Source organism: Colletes latitarsis, chromosome 6 (assembly GCF_051014445.1).
Source record: "Colletes latitarsis isolate SP2378_abdomen chromosome 6, iyColLati1, whole genome shotgun sequence".
NCBI classification, from domain to species: domain Eukaryota; kingdom Metazoa; phylum Arthropoda; class Insecta; order Hymenoptera; family Colletidae; genus Colletes; species Colletes latitarsis.
The window spans coordinates 20,119,716-20,141,982 of NC_135139.1; the positions used below are offsets into that span (position 1 = coordinate 20,119,716).

Here is a 22,267-nt window from a genome sequence, read left to right on the forward strand (position 1 = left end):
AGGATCACGTCGTAAAAATTTCTACACGAAGATAATACAAAAGGCGCTCGATGAAATATACGTACATACAGTGACTCGCATTAATATTCGGACACCATGCTGTGTGCGAGATTATTGCTCTATATATTTGTTTACACTAGTGTTATTGAATTGTTTTTTTCGTAATATATTAAAACACTTATTGTAGTTAGTAGAAACATAAACTTTATTTATTTCACACACATAATTGTTTGCAAAATAAGTGATAAAGTCAAGAATGTCGAAATTTAACATCGCAAAAATATTCGGACACAACAGTTTATTGGCTGTAGTAAGTCGTTGGATCCAGTCGGTTATTATGCTAGTGTACATTGTTTGTAAACATAACGTCTAGCGTGCATCCAAGAGTCAGTACTGTTAATTGACTTCGTTAATGGTAGACGTATTATTAGTGAATATGGGACGAAAAGGCAAAAATACATCCTTTGAAATTCGACAACTGGTTATTTACCACAAAGAAAAGGGAAAATCATATCGAGAAATAGCCAAATTGCTAAATGTAAGCAAGAGTACTGTAGCAGATATTGTACACAGGTATATTCATGAAGATCGAATCGATTCAATTCGGCAAAAGGGACGTCCAAAATTATTAGATTCTCGCGAAGAACGCAAGATTGTTAGAAAAATAAAGAATGATCCTAAAAAAAGTGCTATAAAACTAGCTGCCGAATTATTCCAAGAATCTGGAAAGAAAGTGCATCCCGACACAGTGCGTCGGGTATTAAAAAACCATGGATACAACGGCAGGGTTCCACGAAGAAAACCATACATAAACGAAGTGAATCGTAAGAAACGATTAAATTTTGCTAAAGACTACGTTTCTAAAGACCAAACATGGTGGAACAATGTAATATTTGCGGATGAAAGCAAATTTAATCTTTTTGGGTCAGATGGACGAAGAACGATATGGTGTAAAGTCAACGAAGAATTAAAATTAAAAAATTTGAGAGCAACAGTGAAACACGGCGATGGCAGTGTAATGGTGTGGGGTTGCATCTCAACTGCAGGTGTTGGTGAACTAGTTTTTATCGACGGCATTTTAGATAAGATGAAATATTTAGACTTATTGAAACAAAATTTAATCAAAAGTACTGTTAATATGAACATACGCAATAGTTTTAAGTTTTATCAGGACAACGATCCTAAGCACAAATCGAGAATCGTTCAGGAATACTTACTATATAACTGTCCTAAAGTGTTACACCCTCCGCCTCAATCGCCAGATTTAAATCCTATTGAGAATTTATGGAATCAATTGGATCGTAAAATTCGAACAACACCCATAAAAACAATAAAAGAATTAAAAGAACGTTTATTACAAGAATGGAAATGTATAACACAGGAATATTTAAATAAAATTATAACAAATATGCCCAAACGATTACAGGAAGTAATAAGACAAAAGGGTCAACCCACAAAATATTAATACTGTTCAAAAAATATGTATATTTTATATAAAATTTATGTAAGTTATTCACTGTCCGAATATTTTTGCGATGTTAAATTTCGACATTCTTGACTTTATCACTTATTTTGCAAACAATTATGTGTGTGAAATAAATAAAGTTTATGTTTCTACTAACTACAATAAGTGTTTTAATATATTACGAAAAAAACAATTCAATAACACTAGTGTAAACAAATATATAGAGCAATAATCTCGCACACAGCATGGTGTCCGAATATTAATGCGAGTCACTGTACGTATTTAAGGTCAGTTACAGCGTTGGACGAAGAAAAATAACTGCACTCGGACCAGCGAGACGAGATAGCGAACGTATGTAAACAAACGTCCCTAAATGTGACTCGTAAATGCCCTTGACTGCAGCGCCGCCGCATCGACCGCGTGAATATCACGAACACTTGTTTTTCGTCACTGGACTCGTCTCGTTGAGTTAGTGGCGAGCATTCGAACGACGACGATAACGTAAAAATCTTATTTATCTGGTTTCAGCAAATCTGGCGAAACGGGGCTCTCGGTTGCGATCCAGACGACCGGTTATCGTTATTCCAAGCACCGTGGAAACGGCGCGCGGCGAGGAAACCGACCAGTCGGAGGGCACGCTGCATTTTATGAACTACCAGAGACGCTCTACGGGTCCTCTCTCGGAGTGCTCGACGCCACGACGCGTTTCAACTGCTGAAATAAAGCCCAGTGTCTCCCCGATGGCTAATAAATTGAAATTTTGCGCAGCGCTGTCGGTCGGGAACGGTTATTATTACCGGCACGATCGAACAAGTCCCCGCGGCGAGTTTTACGGGCTCGGTTTAACCTCCAGGTACAATATGCCGGACAAAAGATGCCCGGTACGGTCGCAACGACTGCGTGGGGATCGTTAGAAACACGTGTCATTCGACGAACTAACATCACCGTTGCGAAGAAGCTACACTTTTAAATGGGAACGACCCACGACACGTGTTCCGTGTACACGGGTCGTCTGTCGTCCACGTGTTCCAGGGCCCTTGTAACTGGAATTTCTCATGGGTGGGTCCAAATCTTTCTGTTTACCACCGTCGTAAACGTTCCACGAGGGAACGACTAATTTTATCGGTGCTTCGTAAGCAAATAGAGAAACGGAAAAATATTTTTAATCCTTTTTACGTTCCCCGCAAACCTCCATCCGGCTCGTGTACTTTTTTCTCCTCGAGTCAATACGTTCTGGGCCAGGGGTCGATAAAACGATTGATTCCACGACGTGAATTACCGATAACCCGATACCAGTGCGCCCAGGACGAGCCCAAGGTAGCAATTCCATCCGTGCTACGAATATTTACCTTCCAACCGCTAAAAAAAAGTTTTTTCTTTTTATATTATACTCTTTTTTTTATACGTAGCCTCGGATAACGTTTCCTCAGTCGCGTTTAACAGCGGGTCGTAAGTTTTTCAACGTTTGATATTTAATGTTTCGTTTACGGGGCACGTCCGTACGAATGAAAGACGTTAAATTTATTTTCGTCCGCTGTACTCTCTCTTCCTGCACAGAATAAAATAGTGGGTTGAACGGGAAGCTCAACTTTTGTTTCCATTAAAGCAAATCACTTTTTGTGGATACGATACGGTCCAGTTTGTTTAGTATAAATATATTTGTAGTATTTGTTTTTGCATAAAGTGTACTTCGTAAAAGTCTATTTCGCTTTTACGCGAGCCAGTTTACATTTTACTATCGCGTTCCAATTACAATTCGTTGGCACGGGAACGCAAAGAAGGAAATTCTGTGAATATTGCGCGGTTTGATTTGTGCTTGTTCGTCTGAAAGATCGTCGCATTAAATTGTCTCTTGTCAAATTAAATTGTTATTTTAAATATCGATCAGTGCCTCCCCCGTTCGCGCGACGCATATTATTGCGGCGTTGTTCGTCCCCGTAATATTCAAATATTTAGAAAATATTGCAAAAGTTCTATTTTTAATTTAGACGATTAACCAGTTAACTGTGTCGCTCCGTGTTGAAAGTGCGAATTTCTGTGTGTCACGAAAATCGATCGATGACGAATACAGGGTGTTCGGCCACTCCTGGGAAAAATTTTAATGAGGGATTCTAGAGGCCAAACTAAGACGAAAATCAAGAATACCAATTTGTTGATGGAGGCTTCGTTAAAAAGTTATTAACGTTTAAAGTTCCGCCCGTACTGAATTTTTTTCTAGAAAGTGGGTAGGATTTCGGGGGTACGTCTATTCACCAAAAATGATTGTAATTGACCCCCGCAACCGAAAATAATTTTTTCAGAATTAAAAATTTTTTTTTTCGTCGAAAAATTTAAGCACCTACCCCCTTGTCGATTTTTATTAAAAATTACTTTTTCATTTTCAGAAATTTTGTTTGACGCCCTACAGAAAAGTTGTGTAATACTTTTTTGTAAGTACCCATGAGCTCTACTTGAGAAATAAGTTTCATTGAAATATATTCAATATTGTAGGAGTATTGGCTGTTTGAAGATTGGACCATTTTTATGTGGTTTTTCTCATTTTACGGGGCCAAAGAACAACTTTTTCAATATTTTTAGAATTTCTATATATTCTTCATCAAAATACGCGTTGTTTGCCTTTTTAAACATTAAAATCGTCCAATCCGTTCAGGAGTTATGGTGCTTTAAAGATTCGCATGAAATTTCGAAGAAGCATTTCTGGCTTCAAATTACATTTTTGGTAAGGAATTTTTTTTCTCGAAAATGCGTAGGATTTCGGAGGTATGTGTAATGACCAAAAATGATTGTAATTAATCTCCTTAGCTAAAAATAATTTTTTTAGAATGATTTGAGAAATTTTTTTTTCGTCGAAAAATTGTACACCTTCACGAATTTTTTTCTAGAAAGTGGGTAGGATTTCGGGGGTACATGTAATGACCAAAAATGATTGTAATTGATCCCTCCACCCGAAAATAATTTTTCCAAAACGATTTGAAATTTTTTTCCCCCGTCGAAAAATTTCACACATTCTCGAATTTTTTTCGAGAAAGTGGGTACGATTTCGGGGGTATGTGTAATGACCAAAAATGATTGTAATTGACCCCTGCAAACGAAAATAATTTTTCCAGAGCGATTTGAAAATTTTTTTTTTCGTCGAAAAATTTGTCTACCTATTCGAATTTTTTTCTCGAAAGTGCGTAACATTTCGGGGGTATGTCTATTGACCAAAAATGCTTGTAATTGACCCTTGCAACTAAATATAATTTTTTTAGTACAATTTGAAATTTTTTAATTTCGCCGTAAAATATAGTCGTCAAGCACAGAGTAAGTGTTGCTGTTAAAATATTACATCAAAAAGATAGGTTCATTTTATAAAACTCGTCATGGCAAAAAATCCTGGCACTTCTCCATGACGAGTATACTCGTCAAACACAGTTAACTGGTTAAAGAACAAGCACGCTGACATTGTAATTCACTGCAACGATGAAGCATTCTAAAATATTTTCCCGAACGTCTGAGTACGTATTGCTAAAAATCTGATCGCTTATCTTGGAAACACCCTATAATACATCTGCAACTACACTCGAGGCGCAGGGAACAGATACCGTGTTTTCTCCGTAAAAAAAAAAAAGAAACAACAGAGTAAAGTTGTCAAAGAATCGAAGTATAGAGCGACAAAAAACGAAGAGCAAGAGGGAACGAATAGTTGGAAAAAGTCGTCATGGTGTGCCTTCGCGAACCTGAGAGAAAAAGGTGGCAAACACTGTGCAGGGGGAGTCGATAAACCGATATAGACGGAAATGTCTCTTTTGACGAGGGGGGGAACTACAGCGTTGTTGATTTTTCTTTTCACGTCGTACGGGCCGCGAACAGAAAACGGGACCAGTTATAATATCCATTTCTATGGAATCGATGCCGACGCTCCCGTATCGAAATACCATCGGTAAGTGCAACACCGCCTAGCGGAAACTAGCCGAGGCGTTGTTCGAGATTTCTAGTAAGTCGCCAGCGAACGCGATACAATGGAACGTCCATTGTTCCTCCTAATAAGGAGACGCAATCGTTCCGACAATTGTCCCTACGACTTCTAAAAGCAGGCCCCATACGATTCGCTTGCAAATATGCATCGATACGATAAAACGTTCAGTTTTGATTATTACGTTTTTTAGAAATTTTTTTATCCTTCAAAAATATGTAACTGCCAAAGAATATATCATTGATTCGTATTGCGTTCGGATAAACCGGGTTCTACCCAAAGCTGCGAATTTACTTCGATTTCCAAGGCGTATCGCCGGAATATGGAAACGCCGGTAACCTCTATTTCCACGAAAATCGAGTCGACACTCTTATTTTCCGTGCCGTGAGCGCGGCATTGTACGCCTCGGAGACGGAAGTCGTCTCTGCCGTTCGACTGGAAGCCGCTGGAATTTAGCGAATCTCGAGCTTTCGAGACTCGCGGGCATCGAAGGGCGAGCAGGGGATTCTCGACCGGATTGTTCGCGGCGTATTCGTTGAAAAATCAATTTCGAGGCGGATACAAAGTGAGTCGGAAGGATGCATATCGGATGATTGCACAGGCAAACGGCTACGGGATGGTCAATACGTCTACGGAATTCTAGACGGATGCACCTGTATCTCGAAAAACACATTCAAAGAAAATAGAAATAAAACTTAACGCTTTTTCGATGTACCAATAGTTGTTAAAGTTCGAGGATCGATAGTTATCCAGGCTTTTCTACGTTAAGGATGTTCTTTTGCTCGCCCTCCCCCCTCCTTGAGATTATAAGACGGCCCTTTGGAAAACACTGCTTGTACAAAGGCGAGCAATATTACTGGGGCTTCAAAAGGAAACGTAGCGCGTGTACAGTGCACGTGACCCGCCTATTATCATCCTCGTGTTCTTAGGACCTTTTCAAAGAATCCGATGATCATCGTACACAAAACGTCTTCCACGCCGTCGACTACTGCACTGTGCTTTCTATTTCTTCGAAATTCCTGCTCCGTACATGGTGATTTCGTTCCTGCGCCTTTTTTGTCGATCGCGTTTCCAACGCACACACACAGCCTCCCCTTTTCCTCCGACCCACCTCGGTCGTTTTCTGTCATCCGACACGCCTCCGTAAACAAAAGCAAAGCAGCGCGCTGCCGGGCTTCGCGACGCGCGGAGAAGAAAGGACACGGAGAGCATCGTTGGGCTGGTGGATGCCAGAGGGCCGGGGGATCTTTTAAAAATAGCTTTCTCCGCTAGAAAGCCTCGAGTGGGTTTCTCTAATTAAACAGAATTTCTTTGGTTAACCACAACGACAAGTATCGCCAGGATTCCCTTCCCGTCGTTGTCGGTACGAACGCGTTTTATACACTGGCATCGCGTCGGTCTATTCCCGGAGACGACGCGAAATCAGACACTATTTCTTACGGAGATTTTATTTCCGGTTTCCTTTTTCTTCCTGCCTCCTCGTTTCGCTCGGATAACAGTTTTTGTTTGGAATGTTCTTCGACGAGGTTTGCGGGAAGACGAAGTTTGAGAAGCACTGGGCTTAAGCCACTGCGTATACATGTCAAGCTCAGAGTCGTCTCAAGGGTATAGAGGATATTCTATCTAACATGAACGCCTTAAATATCTCGCTCATTTTTGACGATAAGAAACCATGTCACAAAATACGTCTGTGGTGGTCGTCTTGATGGTGCACAGTCGCGACATCTAGCCAGTCTTTTGTTCTGATCGTGTTATAAAGGGTGTTCGGTCACACATAGGAAAAATTTTGATGGGAGATTCTAGAGGCCAAAATAAGACGAAAATCAAGAATACCAATTTGTCGATGGAGGCTTCGTTAAAAAGTTATTAACAATTAAATTCAAAAATTTCAAATCATTCTGGAAAAATTATTTTCGGTTGCGGGGGTCAATTACAATCATTTTTGGTCATTACACATACCTTCGAAATCCTATCCACTTTCGAGAAAAAAAATCGGGTAGGTATTGAAATTTTTCGGTGAAAAAAAAAAATTTTCAAATCGTTCTAAAAAAATTACTTCCGATTGCAAGAGTCGATTATAATCATTTTTTATGAATAGATATACCCCCGAAATCCTACCCAGTTTCGAGAAAAAAATTCGAGAAGGTGTGAAATTTTTCGACGGAAAAAAAAAATTTCAAATCGTTCTAAAAAAATTATTTCCGATTGCAAGGGTCGATTATAATCATTTTTGCTCAATAGACATACCCTCGTAATCCTAACCATTTCCGAGAAAAAAATTCGAGAAGGTGTGAAATTTTTCGACGGGAAAAAAAATTTCAAATCGTTTTGGAAAAATTATTTCCGATTACGGAGGTCAATTACAATCATTTTTGGTGAATAGACATATCACCGAAAACCTACCCACTTTCTAGAAAAAAATTCGAGAAGGTGTGAAATTTTTCGACGAAATTAAAATATTTCAAATCGTTCTGAAAAAAATATTGTTAGCTGTGGGGGTCAATTACAATCATTTTTGGTGAATAGACATACCCCCGAAATCTTGTGCATTTTCGAGAAAAAAATTCGAGAAGGTGTGAAATTTTTCGACGAAATTACAATATTTCAAATCGTTCTGAAAAAAATATTGTTAGCTGTGGGGGTCAATTACAATCATTTTTGATGAATAGATATACTCCCGAAATCCTACCCAGTTTCGAGAAAAAAATTCGAGAAGGTGTGAAATTTTTCGACGAAATTAAAATATTTCAAATCGTTCTGAAAAAAATATTGTTAGCTGTGGGGGTCAATTACAATCATTTTTGGTGAATAGACATACCCCCGAAATCTTGCGCATTTTCGAGAAAAAAATTCGAGAAGGTGTGAAATTTTTCGACGAAATTAAAATATTTCAAATCGTTCTGAAAAAAATATTGTTAGCTGTGGGGGTCAATTACAATCATTTTTGGTGAATAGACATACCCCCGAAATCTTGCTCATTTTCGAGAACAAAATTCAGTATGGGCGGAAGTTTAAACGTTAATAACTTTTTAACGAAGTCTCCATCGACAAATTGGTATTCTTGATTTTCGTCTTATTTTGGCCTCTATAATTCCCCATTAAAATTTTTCCCATGGGTGGCCAAACACCTTGTATACTGACATTAAATTGTATCTAATAGAAATTTAAATTAAGTATCAACTACACTTTCCATAAGAAAATCTACAATTAATGTCCCATAGTTTCGTTATTTTAGTACGAAAAACGTCTGACCAAGGCGAAATTTCATTTTTACCCTCATATATTTATTGCTTTTATGCAATTATCTTTCTTTGGTGCATTTAACAAATTACTCAAAAAAAAAAAAAATACAGCGTGCACCGTATGGGGTATTCTGCAGTAAATTGTGTTTACAACACGCCATATGGTGCGTTCCGCAGTTAAGGCGTTAATAATTTTAAATCATTTGATATAGAGGGAAAACTATGTTTATCGTTCTTTTGAGAAAACCGTTTTACGGAAAGAAAAGCTATTATAATTACGCGTACTAAGAAAATGCCCAAGTAGTAAATAAACGATTGTCCAATTACCTTAAAAACGAAGGCACGACCGAAAGCTGCTTTCAAACCTAACCTAAAACCGTTCCGCGTTACAACGTTTCTATCTCTGTTTTTACCATCGTTTTTTGTTTCGTTAGTGGCGCAATTGAAGGGGAAAGGGCGTTTCCCGGGTAATAAGGACGGAATCTCTTAAACGTAGTTTCTTACGTACCGTGTAGAAAAAGCTCAAGCGGACTTCCGTAATTAAAGAGAATTTTCCGAGTGACACGCCAGATTAACTCGACGACTTTCGTAGTCCGCTACGTTGCACTCCAACGGTTACAAATTTTTTCTATTTTCTCTGAATTATGCAGTTTATTTATTAGCATTTTTCATCGGTCTGCGTTATGCAAAATTCACAGACGTACCCTACACGTTTAAGAAAAATACTTGCTCTATAAACAGATTATTTAGAGTGAAATACTATCGATACACACTGATGCGAGGATCAAATCAAATTTTTAAAATATAGGTTATGGATACGTGACTTCCGAGCTACGCAGGATTACAGAGAGTCGAACTCTGGGAATTCCAATAAATGTTTTTCATTTTAATAACCGTTTCATGAATTTGAACATATTCGACGTGTTTTATTATCGTGTTGCACATACCTCGAAAGCGTATTCGTAATTCTTCAGCATTTTCCAGTGGCCTAGAATACGCTATTGATTTCAAGCGACCTCACGAAACAAATCGAGGGGATTTAAATCGGGTAATCGATGTGGCGGTGCCATTGGTACACTACATAACCTATCTCGACGTTTCTTGCTCGATGCAAGATATATACACTGCTCAAACTAATTGAAGGTAGTGATCGCAGGAACTCATTTCCATGCTCGAGATAGATAATGTGTTCATACTCGCGCTATTTCGATTTCGGTAACCTCAAAATATTCGTTCGAGGGGGCCCCTTTTACGCAGAGGCCGGAAGTTGAAAGTTCATTAGCTTCGCGATAAATCCGTTCCCGAGCTTGGTTACATTGCGTTAAAAAAAATAAGCTCTCTGCCTCTAGGACTAATTCTGTTAATTCTCAAACACGTGGCGCCACACGCGCGTATCCGCCATCGGGCGACAATGGCCACCGATGAGACGACTGCTCGACAAAGACAGAAGGTTCGCGCATTGTCTTCCGGTTTCCACGATACCAGTGCCCCGATAATTTCGTCAATTCCGTCCAGTGCAGCACCGCCACTTTTTCCCCCTGGAGATACGGGCCAATAGTAACAGCTTTCAATTGCCATTCACGGCACGTGGATGTTTATTGTCAGAGGGCACTATAGATCTCTAGCCTGTCGTCGGGTTATTGACAATTTTAAGCACCGTCTCGTGAAAATCGAGCGTTTTTCAGATTTTTTTTTTTTCATCCGCTTACTTCCGGCAGCCATCATGCGCATCGTTTTTTTTTCTACGTATCACGTGTTGGCAAACTATGTATAAAAGCGAAATATTTGTATTCCTCGGGAACGGTATGGCGCAAAAAAATTTTATTCCGCTGCTTTCGATTTGTATGTCCAAATAGAATAATCTTTCCTGTTTTTTTCACCCTCACTTTTTTTTTTATCTTAAACAAATTTTATTTCGTTCCGTTACGGATAATAAATAAACGCCACGAAATCAATAACGCGGTGCTGGACTTTTCGGAGCATACGAATATTCATATCGACCATTTTCGTCGACATTTTTCGAAGAAATATAATTGAAATCGCTGTATAAATGTGTTTGCACTTAATAATAAATGCTTTTCTGCGTATTCGAAATAAAATGTCGCAGGGTCCCCAAATTTATCTGGTTGTTTTTGCATGTACTCGCGCCGGAAACATGCACTGTGGAACAGATTTATGTATCAGCGAGACGAGAGATGATTAACTATCAGTAACTGCATTTTAAAAATATTGCCTCGTACGTGAAGATTTATATTTATATTCAAATCGAACGCTCTTGTCACGTAATTTTTCACAAAATTCTTTCATATTCGAAAACGATATACATTGGGTGGCTGCACGAGTCTCTCGTTGTATATTTTGGGATAGTCGAAATTTGAATATTCTTATCCCGTGCCGTTATTTCTACGATCGTGTTTTCTTTATATCCACTCCGGGATTCCAATATCAAATAGCGTTATCAGGAGGAAAGGTTTGGAAAATATACTCTCGTAAATTAGATTATATAAAATATCTCTTGTGAATTTTCTGTCCAATTTTCGGGAAACATTTATCAAAAAAATTTGTTTTTCTAGTCACAATTGTTGGATGACCAATAGGCCAAACATCGATAAGTCATCGTCTGTTAGTCACAAGGCCCCTTAGTCACTGGGTCTAAGGGTCCTCCGCCCCCTACTATTGCTAAGACATATACAGGGTGTTCGGCCAACCTTGGGAAAAATTTTGATGGGGGATTCTAGAGGTCAAAATAAGACGAAAATCAAGAGTACTAATTTGTTGATGGAGGCTTCGTTAAAAAGTTATTAACAATTAAATTCAAACATTTCAAATCGTTCTGGAAAAATTACTTTTGGTTGCGGGGGTCAGTTACAATCATTTTTGGTCATTAGACATACCCTCGAAATCCTACCTACTTTCGAGAAAAAAATTCGAGAAGATGTGAAATTTTTCGACGGAAAAAAAAAATTTCAAATCGTTCTGGAAAAATTATTTTCCGTTGAGGGGGACAATCACAATCATTTTTGGTCAATAGACATACCCCCGAAATGTTACGCACTTTCGAGAAAAAAATTCGAATAAGTAGGCAAATTTTTCGGCGAAATTGAACTATTTCAAATCATTCTGGAAAAATTATTTTCGATTGCGGGGGTCAATTACAATCATTTTTGGTCAATAGACATACTCCCGAAATCCTATCCATTTTCTAGAAAAAAATTCGAGAAGATGTGAAATTTTTCGACGGAAAAAAAAATTTCAAATCGTTCTGGAAAAATTATTTTCCGTTGAGGGGGACAATTACAATCATTTTTTGTCAATAGACATACCCCCAAAATGTTACGCACTTTCGAGAAAAAAATTCAGTACTAGCGGAACTTTAAACGTTAATAACTTTTTAACGAAGCCTCCATCGACAAATTGGTATTCTTGATTTTCGTCTTATTTTGGCCTTTAGGGGTGGCCGAACACCCTGTACATCCCCTGCGGGTGTTAACGCCTTGTCGAAGAGTCAAAGTCCACTGCAAATTCCGTTATTCTAAGTTCAATGTAAATGAATAAACTCTTATAATACGAAAAGAGCATTACTTGATCACCTGGATTCCAACACAATAACGCCATCGGTAAATTCACAGAAATTTCACGTATTACTTTTTAGTTTGGTTAAAATCGGCGCGCAACGGTTGACGAATGTTCCGTTTAAGTTGTAATCCAAGTGTCAATTGTTGCTCATGGCGCGCGCACACACAGATATATTTCTAATTTAAGACGACAAACAGCTCTATATTTAGATATCCTCTATCAGCGACGAGATAACGCGCAAACATTCCCTTTGTCGAACTTCCTACACGATTTACCGAGCGCAGGAGATTTCAAAGTAAACACGCGCGTACATTCGCAAAGCCATTGACTCGTGCTGAAAACAGACGAAAACAGTGACCACCGACCGAGCAGGAAATGTGCCGTGTCCTACTTGGCAGCGTTCCTGATTTGGAAATGTTGCATACTTAAGCGCGATAAAGGAAATGGAAGGGCGGGGTTGGAGAGAGCGAACCGGACCCGCCCCCTTCGGTCCAATTAAATTAACGGGGGAGTCGGAAACACGTGGAATTGAGAAACACCGTTTAACCGATAGGAAATTACATATTCGCGACTCGATCGGTACTGATCGTCCCTCCAATAATTTAATATTCCAACTTTTTTGCAAATTTTCGATCGCGTCCGCGCGGGCCACGGTACGTTTAAAATTCACCGACGAAATTTAATTTTAAAATTAATGGAGAAATTTAATTCACGAAATTTTTCCAAACGGCGAACGTTCCCGAAATTTCACCGTAGAAAATAGAAAAATACTGCGTCGAGGCGCTCGACGTTACATACGCCCGGCCATAAAGTCATTCGGTTAAATGATCTTGTAATTATTCCGAGTAGGATATTCGAACCGTTTGAATATCTAGTTCTATTTGTTCCAAACACGATTATTTGAACACTCGACAGACACTCTACCGTCGGACTGAACCCCGGAGGCTACTTAACAGCGAATTGATCCTTCGCCGCTTGGAAGCTGGCACCGAAGTTCGTTCAGCCGAACTGTCGTCTGCCAGACAGAATTGACAAAATTATCAGGAGCAACGGAGTGGAGACGGGGACAATGAGACAATAAACGCGCGTTTCCCTTTGTCGAAGTTCCTCGTCGATGCTATTGTCGTGCGATTCCGCGCCGGTACCTATGCACGTATATGTATACTCGTGGCAGCAGTCATCACTTTCAGACACCGCCGCGCCACGCGATAGAGGTGCAACGAGAGTGCAATCGGAACAGCGGTCTGACGGGAATCGAGTCTCTGGAAAACGTTCCCGGCAAATGGACGTACGACAGATACGGGGCGATCCTTACTCCGTGTATCGATATCTTTAAAAAAATGCGAAACAACGAAAAGAAGCCAGAAAAATGACTTAACCTCAACCTAACCCTCGATATAAAACATAGCAAAGAAAAACTTGCAAATATTTCGATCATACAGGGTGTTCGGCCACCCCTGGGAAAAATTTTAATGGGGGATTCTAGAGGCCAAAATAAGGCTTTGTTAAAAAGTTATTAACGTTTAAAGTTCCGCCAGTACAGAATTTTTTTCTCGAAAATGCACAGGATTTCGGGGATATGTCTATTCACCAAAAATGATTGTAATTGACACCCACAGCTAACAATATTTTTTTCAGGACGATTTGAAAAATTTTTTTTTCGTCGAAAAATTTCAGCACCTAGCCGACTTTTTTTCTCGAAAGTGGGTAGGATTTCGAGGATACGTGTAATGACCAAAAATGATTGTAATTGACCCCTGCAACCGACAATAATTTTTCCAGAACGATTTGAAATTTTTTTTTTTCGTCGAAAAATTTCACACCTTTTCGAATTTTTTTCTAGAAAATGCGCGGGATTTCGGGGGTATGTCTATTGACCAAAAATGATTGTAATTAACCCCCTCAGCTGAAAATAATTTTTCCAGAATGATTTGAAATAGTTTAATTTCGCCAAAAAATTTGCGTATCTATTCGAATTTTTTCCTCGAAAGTGCGTAACATTTCGGGGGTAGGTCTATTGACCAAAAATGATTGTAATTGACCCCCCTAGTTAACAATAATTTTTCCAGAACGATTTGAAATTTTTTAATTTAATTGTTAATAACTTTTCAACGAAGCCTCAGTCAAGAAATTGATATCTTATTTTGGCCTCTAGAATCTCCCATTAAAATTTTTCCCAAACACCCTGTATAAACAATTACCGTACGGTTCCATTCGTGTATAAAGTTTCATAAAAATCAGGCCGATGTTCCTCGCAAGCGACAATACCGTGCGAATAATAGCCAACGCGTCCGGATTACTCTGAGCCCCTGACAATATAATACGACGATTTTTCATCCAGCGACAACGACGAGCAAAGCGTCGCGTTCGCGCTCTGAATTTCACCGGAAGATATTGGCGCGCCTGTTGAGAACCGCCCTGTACCAAAGACGCCAAAAGATCTCGGGCCAACTGGGCCAGCGCGGACTCGGCGGGAAACAATGGAGACTGAGATAAAATCGCGGGAAACGACGACGGTAGCGAGGAACGGGACGGGACGGGGGAACGAAATCGGAGAAAGGAATGCCGAAAAGACACGTCGCGACGAGAAGAAATTGGATCTGGGTAACGAGAGCCGTTCGACGAGGTCGAAAAAAATTGAAACGTCAATAAATGAGAACAACAAACGGAATCGAGGTGATGGGGGAGGGAGGCTGCACGAAGGAAAGAACGACGCACGCGACGAGCAAAGGACGTAGTACGAACGGAGAGGAGAGGATGGAGGGGATGGAGACGGAAAAGGCACGGTAAAGATAAAGGATACGGGCATAAAGAGACAGAGTGGGACGGAGACGTATCGAGAGTGTCGGGGACAATCCAAGTACGATGCAATACAGAGTGCTGCGGGCGGCAAAGCAGATAATGCGTCGTCAGATATAGACTGTGGTGTAGCTGGATGTTGGGAACACGCGGCACGACATATCCAAGTAGGGGACGTTGCTCCTGGAGCCAGATATACGTGTGTCTCCGGGGTTTCGGTCGTCGCCGAACGACATCTTTCGCGGGAAGGACGTAGACGCTCGACGTGGGAGGATTCGCAGACTTTCGCGTAACTTTCGGTGCAACGCGCGCGGAGCACACACACACACGCACGCACACGCCGTGAAACGTTTCGGAAAGTATGAATTTCGCTGACGCTGACGGTGGGGCTGGCACGCCTTCGAACTTTGCCGAATAGTTTAGAACAGTGGTTTCCAAACTTTTTGGAAGAACCACTCTGAAAAAAGGAAAAGAACATAGGGAACTCCTGGCCCTGAGATTTGTAGATGTAGTATTTACTAGGGATTCTAACCGCCCCCTAACACCCTAACCATAACCTGAATATCCAAAGCGGATTACGGTAACTCACGGATACCGATGGAGCTGTTCGAATCTCAGCTTTGAAATGATTCGAAGCTTTTAAGTACCCGAAGATTTGGATTGTCTCGTATATGATGCGGAGCTAGAACTTTGGAAGATTTTGATAGATTAAATAATACGTTACGTTTCTGTTTTATTTAATTTTCTAGATGTCACGCGCCCTACATTGGAAGAGACTAGTTCGTAAAGTACGTCGACGAGGTTTGACGTTGCAATTTTTTCTTTGTGGAGGATTTGGTAGCGAATCGGGACTGATACGTTCGCGGAGGAAGCAAATCCAGAGATAATGGGAATACATTGACGTTATTACGCGGTGTTCATGTATTTGGTTGAGGATTACCCGGTGGATATCGAAGTCATTAGACGTAGCTGAAATCCGACCAATGCACACATTGATGTCACGATTCGAGCGATGCACGTAATATAGTCAGCTAGGACACGTTAGTGTGACGTGATTATCTGGAATATTTGATACCCAGTACTTTATAAATGTCGCGTTAACTATTGTTTATAAACGCGATAGGCATTGTACGGTCTCTCGATGAATCCTATCTTATCCATTATAGCGACTATACAGGGTGTTCGTGGGAAACATTTCAATGGGACATTCTAGAGGCCAAAATAAGACGAAAATCAAGAATACCAATTTGTTGATGGAGGCTTCGTTAAAAAGTTACTAACGTTTAAAGTTCCGCCAATACTGAATTTTTTTCTAGAAAGTGGGTAGGATTTCGGGGGTATCTATAATGACCAAAAATGATTGTAATTAACCCCTTCAACTGAAAATAATTTTTCCAGAACGATTTGAAACTTTTTAATTTTGTCGAAAAATTTCACACATTCTCGAATTTTTTTCTCGAAAGTGCGTAACATTTCGGGGGTATGTCTATTGACCAAAAATGATTGTAATTGACCCTCTTAGCCGAAAATAATTTTTCCAGAATGATTTGAAAAATTTTTTTTCCGTCGAAAAATTTCACACATTCTCGAATTTTTTTCTCGAAAGTGGGTAGGATTTCGGGGGTATGTCTATTGACCAAAAATGATTGTAATTAACCCCTTCAACTGAAAATAATTTTTCCAGAACGATTTGAAACTTTTTAATTTTGTTGAAAAATTTCACACATTCTCGAATTTTTTTCTCGAAAGTGCGTAACATTTCGGGGGTATGTCTATTGACCAAAAATGATTGTAATTGACCCTCTCAGCCGAAAATAATTTTTCCAGAATGATTTGAAAAATTTTTTTTCCGTCGAAAAATTTCACATCTTCTCGAATTTTTTTCTCGAAAGTAGGTAAGATTTCGAGGGTATGTTTATTGACCAAAAATGATTGTAATTGACCCTCTCAGCCGAAAATAATTTTTCCAGAATGATTTGAAAAATTTTTTTTCCGTCGAAAAATTTCACATCTTCTCGAATTTTTTTCTCGAAAGTGGGTAGGATTTCGGGGGTATGTCTATTGACCAAAAATGATTGTAATTGACCCTCTCAGCCGAAAATAATTTTTCCAGAATGATTTGAAAAATTTTTTTTCCGTCGAAAAATTTCACACATTCTCGAATTTTTTTCTCGAAAGTGCGTAACATTTCGGGGGTATGTCTATTGACCAAAAATGATTGTAATTGACCCTCTCAGCCGAAAATAATTTTTCCAGAATGATTTGAAAAATTTTTTTTCCGTCGAAAAATTTCACATCTCGAATTTTTTTCTCGAAAGTGGGTAGGATTTCGGGGGTATGTCCAATGACCAAAAATGATTGTAATTGACCCCCCTAGTTAAATATAATTTTTCCAGAACAATTTGAAATTTTTTAATTTTGTCGAGAAATTTCACGTCTCGAATTTTTTTCTCGAAAGTGGGTAGGATTTCGAGGGTATGTCTATTGACCAAAAATGATTGTAATTGACCCCCCTAGTTAAAAATAATTTTTTTAGAATGATTTGAAACTTTTTAATTTAATTGTTTAATAACTTTTTAACGAAGCCTCAATCAAGAAATTGATATTCTTGATTTTCGTCTTATTTTGGCCTCTAGAATCCCGCGTAATAATTTTTCACAGGGGTGGCTGAACACCCTTGTATACAGTAAACATATCAATATAAATATTACTACATTAAATATACGTAATATTCTGTGTACCTCTCAAACAGTAATATTGCACAATAAACGCAACCGGAATAAATTATTATTCCCCTTTAATAACCCAGTGTCAGAACATTTTTTAGGAAGAACATCATCGAAACAATAATCAACGCTCGTTGAAATGTAAAATGAACGAAAATATTTTTCAATCAAGCTTGAATATTTTCCACTGATTAATATTTCGTTTCCTAATAAAACCGATAGTTGTTTTCGTCCGAATCGTCGTTCGACCACGAAACATTAACATACGTGTGCTCGTAGCAAAACGTAGGCAAATATTTCCCCGTGTCCGAAGCGTGCATCGTTCGTAACGTACATTTTCGAAAAAAAAAATTCGGATGTAATCATCCACGAGTGCCCTTTGAAGTCCGACCATTTCTTTGAACCAGCTCGTTTCGAGCCGGTGTGCCCATATATTTTTAGTTGCCAGCCTCTCCTTTCTTGTATATTACCAACGGTGTACGGCTGTAAAAAGGGCCGTTTTTGCCCTGTGGTCCGAATAAATGGCAAAGTGGAGCCATGCGTGCCACTCAAAGCCGTACTTTTAAATCTACTCTCATCTGCCACCATTATATGCAAAATCCGATTTTTTTTCTCCGGTATCTATCTCTTCCTCTGCATTTCAAATAAAAAAAACAAAAACAGAAAGAAATGGACAGAAAGCGTCGTAAAAAGAGAAAAGGATCACGCGTTCGCTGAAGTGTCTCGCGCGAACAGCGTATCGAGCATCGTTACACGAAAAACCGTCGACAGTATCGTCTGTGACCGGTATCTCCAATTAAAATGTTCCCTTCGGACGTCTGCTGGGTATGCAAATGCACCGTGAGAGATAGCTCCGTAACTGGAATCCGTCCGTAACAGGAGTACAACGCTTATAAAATGATGAGCTCGAATATCATCCACGGTTTTCCCTTATCTTTACCCCATTCTTGGACCATTAATAATGCATAGACGGAGATGAATAATAAAATATTATGAATCGTCGTGCTGTGTTACTCGAGTACGCGTATCCACTGTTCTTACGTCTCGCTTAACGACGATTACACCGCCGGTACAAGTTCCACAAAACGTAATACGATGATAGCGAAACAACAACACGGATATCTGCGTACGTTGTTCCGAGTAAAACTGAAAATTTTGGTCCTACGAAATCCTGTGCACTATTGCAATTTTTCGATTACTACACGCTGCTTACTTCTGGATAATATTAATAATATTCTCGCGTTTGACTTAAACAGTAATTATTTTCCAGTATTTAGAGAAGGAATCAATATAAAAAATTAAAAAGTATTTGTGCATTTAATGCTGTATGGTCGTTAACGAATATTTAGGTTATACAGCGTGTTAGGCCACCTCTGGGAAAAATTTCAATGGGAGATTCTTGTGGCCAAAATCAAAAGAAAATCAAGGATACTAATTTGTTGATTGAAGCTTCGTCAAAATGTTAATAAAAAATTAAAATTTTCAAATTGTCCACGGAAAAATTATTTTTGGTTGCGGAGGTCAATTACAATCATTTTTGGTGAATACACTTACCCCCGATATCCTATCCATTTTCGAGAAAAAAATTCAGTAAGTGGTCAAATTTTTCGACGAAATTAAAAAATTTCAAATCGTTCTAAAAAAATTATTTTCAGTTGCAGGGGTAAATTACAATCATTTTTAGTCATTAGACATACCTTCGAATTCCTACCCATTTTCGAGAAAAAAATTCGAGATGTGAAATTTCTCGACAAAATTAAAAAATTTCAAATCGTCCTGGAAAAATTATTTTCAGTTTCAGGGGTAAATTACAATCATTTTTAGTCATTAGACATACCCTCGAAATCCTACCCACTTTCGAGAAAAAAATTCGAGACGTGAAATTTCTCGACAAAATTAAAAAATTTCAAATCGTTCTGGAAAAATTATTTTTAACTAGGGGGGTCAATTACAATCATTTTTAGTCATTAGACATACCCTCGAAATCCTACCCACTTTCGAGAAAAAAATTATAGATTAAAATATATATTGTATATAATAAATATGTTATATCGTAAAGAGACGAATTAAATTCAATTTGATATATACGAAGATAATTTTATACAAACTCGAATAATGATAGTAAAGGGTATTTGTTTAACGCTTGGACTGAATTTCTGTTGTTCACTACTGGCATTAAATCTTGGAAGAGGACACACCAAAACCGACGAGAAATCACTTAGGTTGCACTCTGAACGTTTTTCGACCGTGATTGATGGAACGAAACAAAAAATTACGTTCCTCCTCGGAGGTTAAAGATAAATCGTATCGGGGACGTTATCGCTTGCTTCTCCTTTTCCCCCGAAACGCTGATACGTAACTTTCGTGCCTGAACGTTCTGTTTTTTAGCCATATCGAATCAACAATGTCAAGGTAATTGTTTCTTTTATTCGTTGCAGTTGCTGATAAACGTGTTAAGAGACAAAGTGCAGTCGTGACAATGGTCCAGATATGTATACAAACCAAGTGATGGAAATAAAGCTTCTTAATAGTTTCAAAATTTACTGATTACTAATACATAAGTTTATAAATACACATAGAATTGTATGCACAATGTATTCGTTTGCAGTGTTCGTCCAAAACCACCCGCCTTGCAACACAGAACTCCTTTGACATACTGACTAGTACGGCCTTGAACAGTAAATACACCAAATATAATTAGACGTTTAAATTTAAAGTAGGGTGTTACCGCACCCCACTTTGCTCGAGCAGGGGTGAAGTAATATTTATATTATGGAACGTGTTTTATATCTATAGAAAAAAAATTATATCTATTTTTCTACGTTATTTTTAATTAGTTGCCAGTACGTTGTCTTCCAAGTAGGAGGTGAAAAGAGTGTCTCGATTTATACGGTGTACAAGTCGAAAGGAAATGAAAATAATCATTATTTAACGTTGTCGTATTTATGTTGAAATTTCCACCAAAAAGGGAGAAAAAAGAATTACGAACCATCTCGGTAATAAATATCAAAACAAGAACAACACGAGTGGCTTTAGGCGCGCGAACAATAATATATTTTTATTGTTTTCGTCGAAGAAAATAATTCAGTAGCGAGGTTAAAATTCACCTCGCGCCGATAAATTGGCTGGAACGTTTGCACCCTCTGTGCGGGACGTTCGAAGCTCGTTACGTAACCGCGGGAAATCGGGAAATCATTTTTCCAGCCCGACTACCCGCGCCGATCCGGAATCACGGGACCGCGGAGGTCACGGCGATGCTGGAATTCCATGTCGCGGGGGCTTCGATAAGTTCAATTTAATCGGGAGGTACGAGGCCTCGCGAGGCCGTCGAATCCAAAGGGAACCAGGGCTCCGTGTCCCTTTTCCTTACCCCGCCGCGACCCGTTGCACTCGACTCTATGAAGCGAACGCCGAAATTCGGGTCACTGCACACTGTCACAAAGAATCCGGGTCTACGGACGCCGCCGCCGACGTCGCAACGTAATTTCGCGATTCTGCGTAATTGCTAGTGATGGCTTAATGAATTTCTCTTTTGGCCCGAGCCAGATGCTTCTAACGTTGGGCCCTCTGTTCTTCGAGGCTTTTGACGCGCGACTCTTCTCCCCCTTGGGTTCCTTCTGCTTGTTTTTCTCCGCTTGTTTTCGTTTTTTTTTCTCTCGTCGCGAGCGAGTCGAGGAGTCTCCGGTTTCCTCGAACGGAATACAGAGGCCACAGACGGCCGGGCGTATCAAGCACGACGATCTATTCAATTTTGGCGTCCCCTTGACCTTTATATTTGCTTTACGCGGGAAAAGAATGATCGACTGCCGTTAACGACTCGATCAACACCGTTCACTGCCAGATCAGAACCATATAATATTCTGCAAAAGTAAAATTTTGCAGAATATTGTAAGCTTGGACAATTGCAAGCTACATAACCTAAAATTTGTTTCGCTACTTAATTCTGTAGTCTTAACTTGAGAATTCATTTTTCTAGTATCATAGTGGTAAATTCTGTCACTCATACAGGGTGTCCACGCTAAAGTGTGACAGTCTCGATATTTCAATGACTATTGATGATATATCTTGGAAACTAGTTAAAATCGGGTGAATACATTAAAGCTTAATGAATTCGTCTTGAAAAGCACAATCGCATGATCAAAAAAAAAAAAAATATATACAGGATGTTCGGCCACCCATGGGAAAAATTTTAATGGGGGATTCTAGAGGCCAAAATAAGACGAAAATCAAGAATACCAATTTGTTGATGAAGGCTTCGTTAAACAGTTATTAGCGGTTAAAGTTCCGACCGTACTGAATTTTTTTCTCGAAAATGCGCAAGATTTCGGGGGTATGTTTATTCACAAAAAATGATTGTAATTGACCCCCGCAACCGAAAATAATTTTTCCAGAATGATTTGAAAAATTTTTTTTTCGCCAAAATATTTCAGCACCTTCTCGAATTTTTTTCTAGAAAGTGGGTAGGATTTCGGGGGTATGTCTATTCACAAAAAATGATTGTAAT

The 22,267-nt window shown here is 39.1% G+C and overlaps 1 protein-coding gene across 1 annotated transcript in view; it reads right to left on the reverse strand.

Annotated features, from left to right (window-relative positions):
- Nucleotides 1–22,267, reverse strand: part of LOC143342530 (uncharacterized) — a 63,018-nt gene that overhangs the window by 24,263 nt on the left and 16,488 nt on the right. The gene's annotated exons all lie outside the window — the stretch shown is intronic.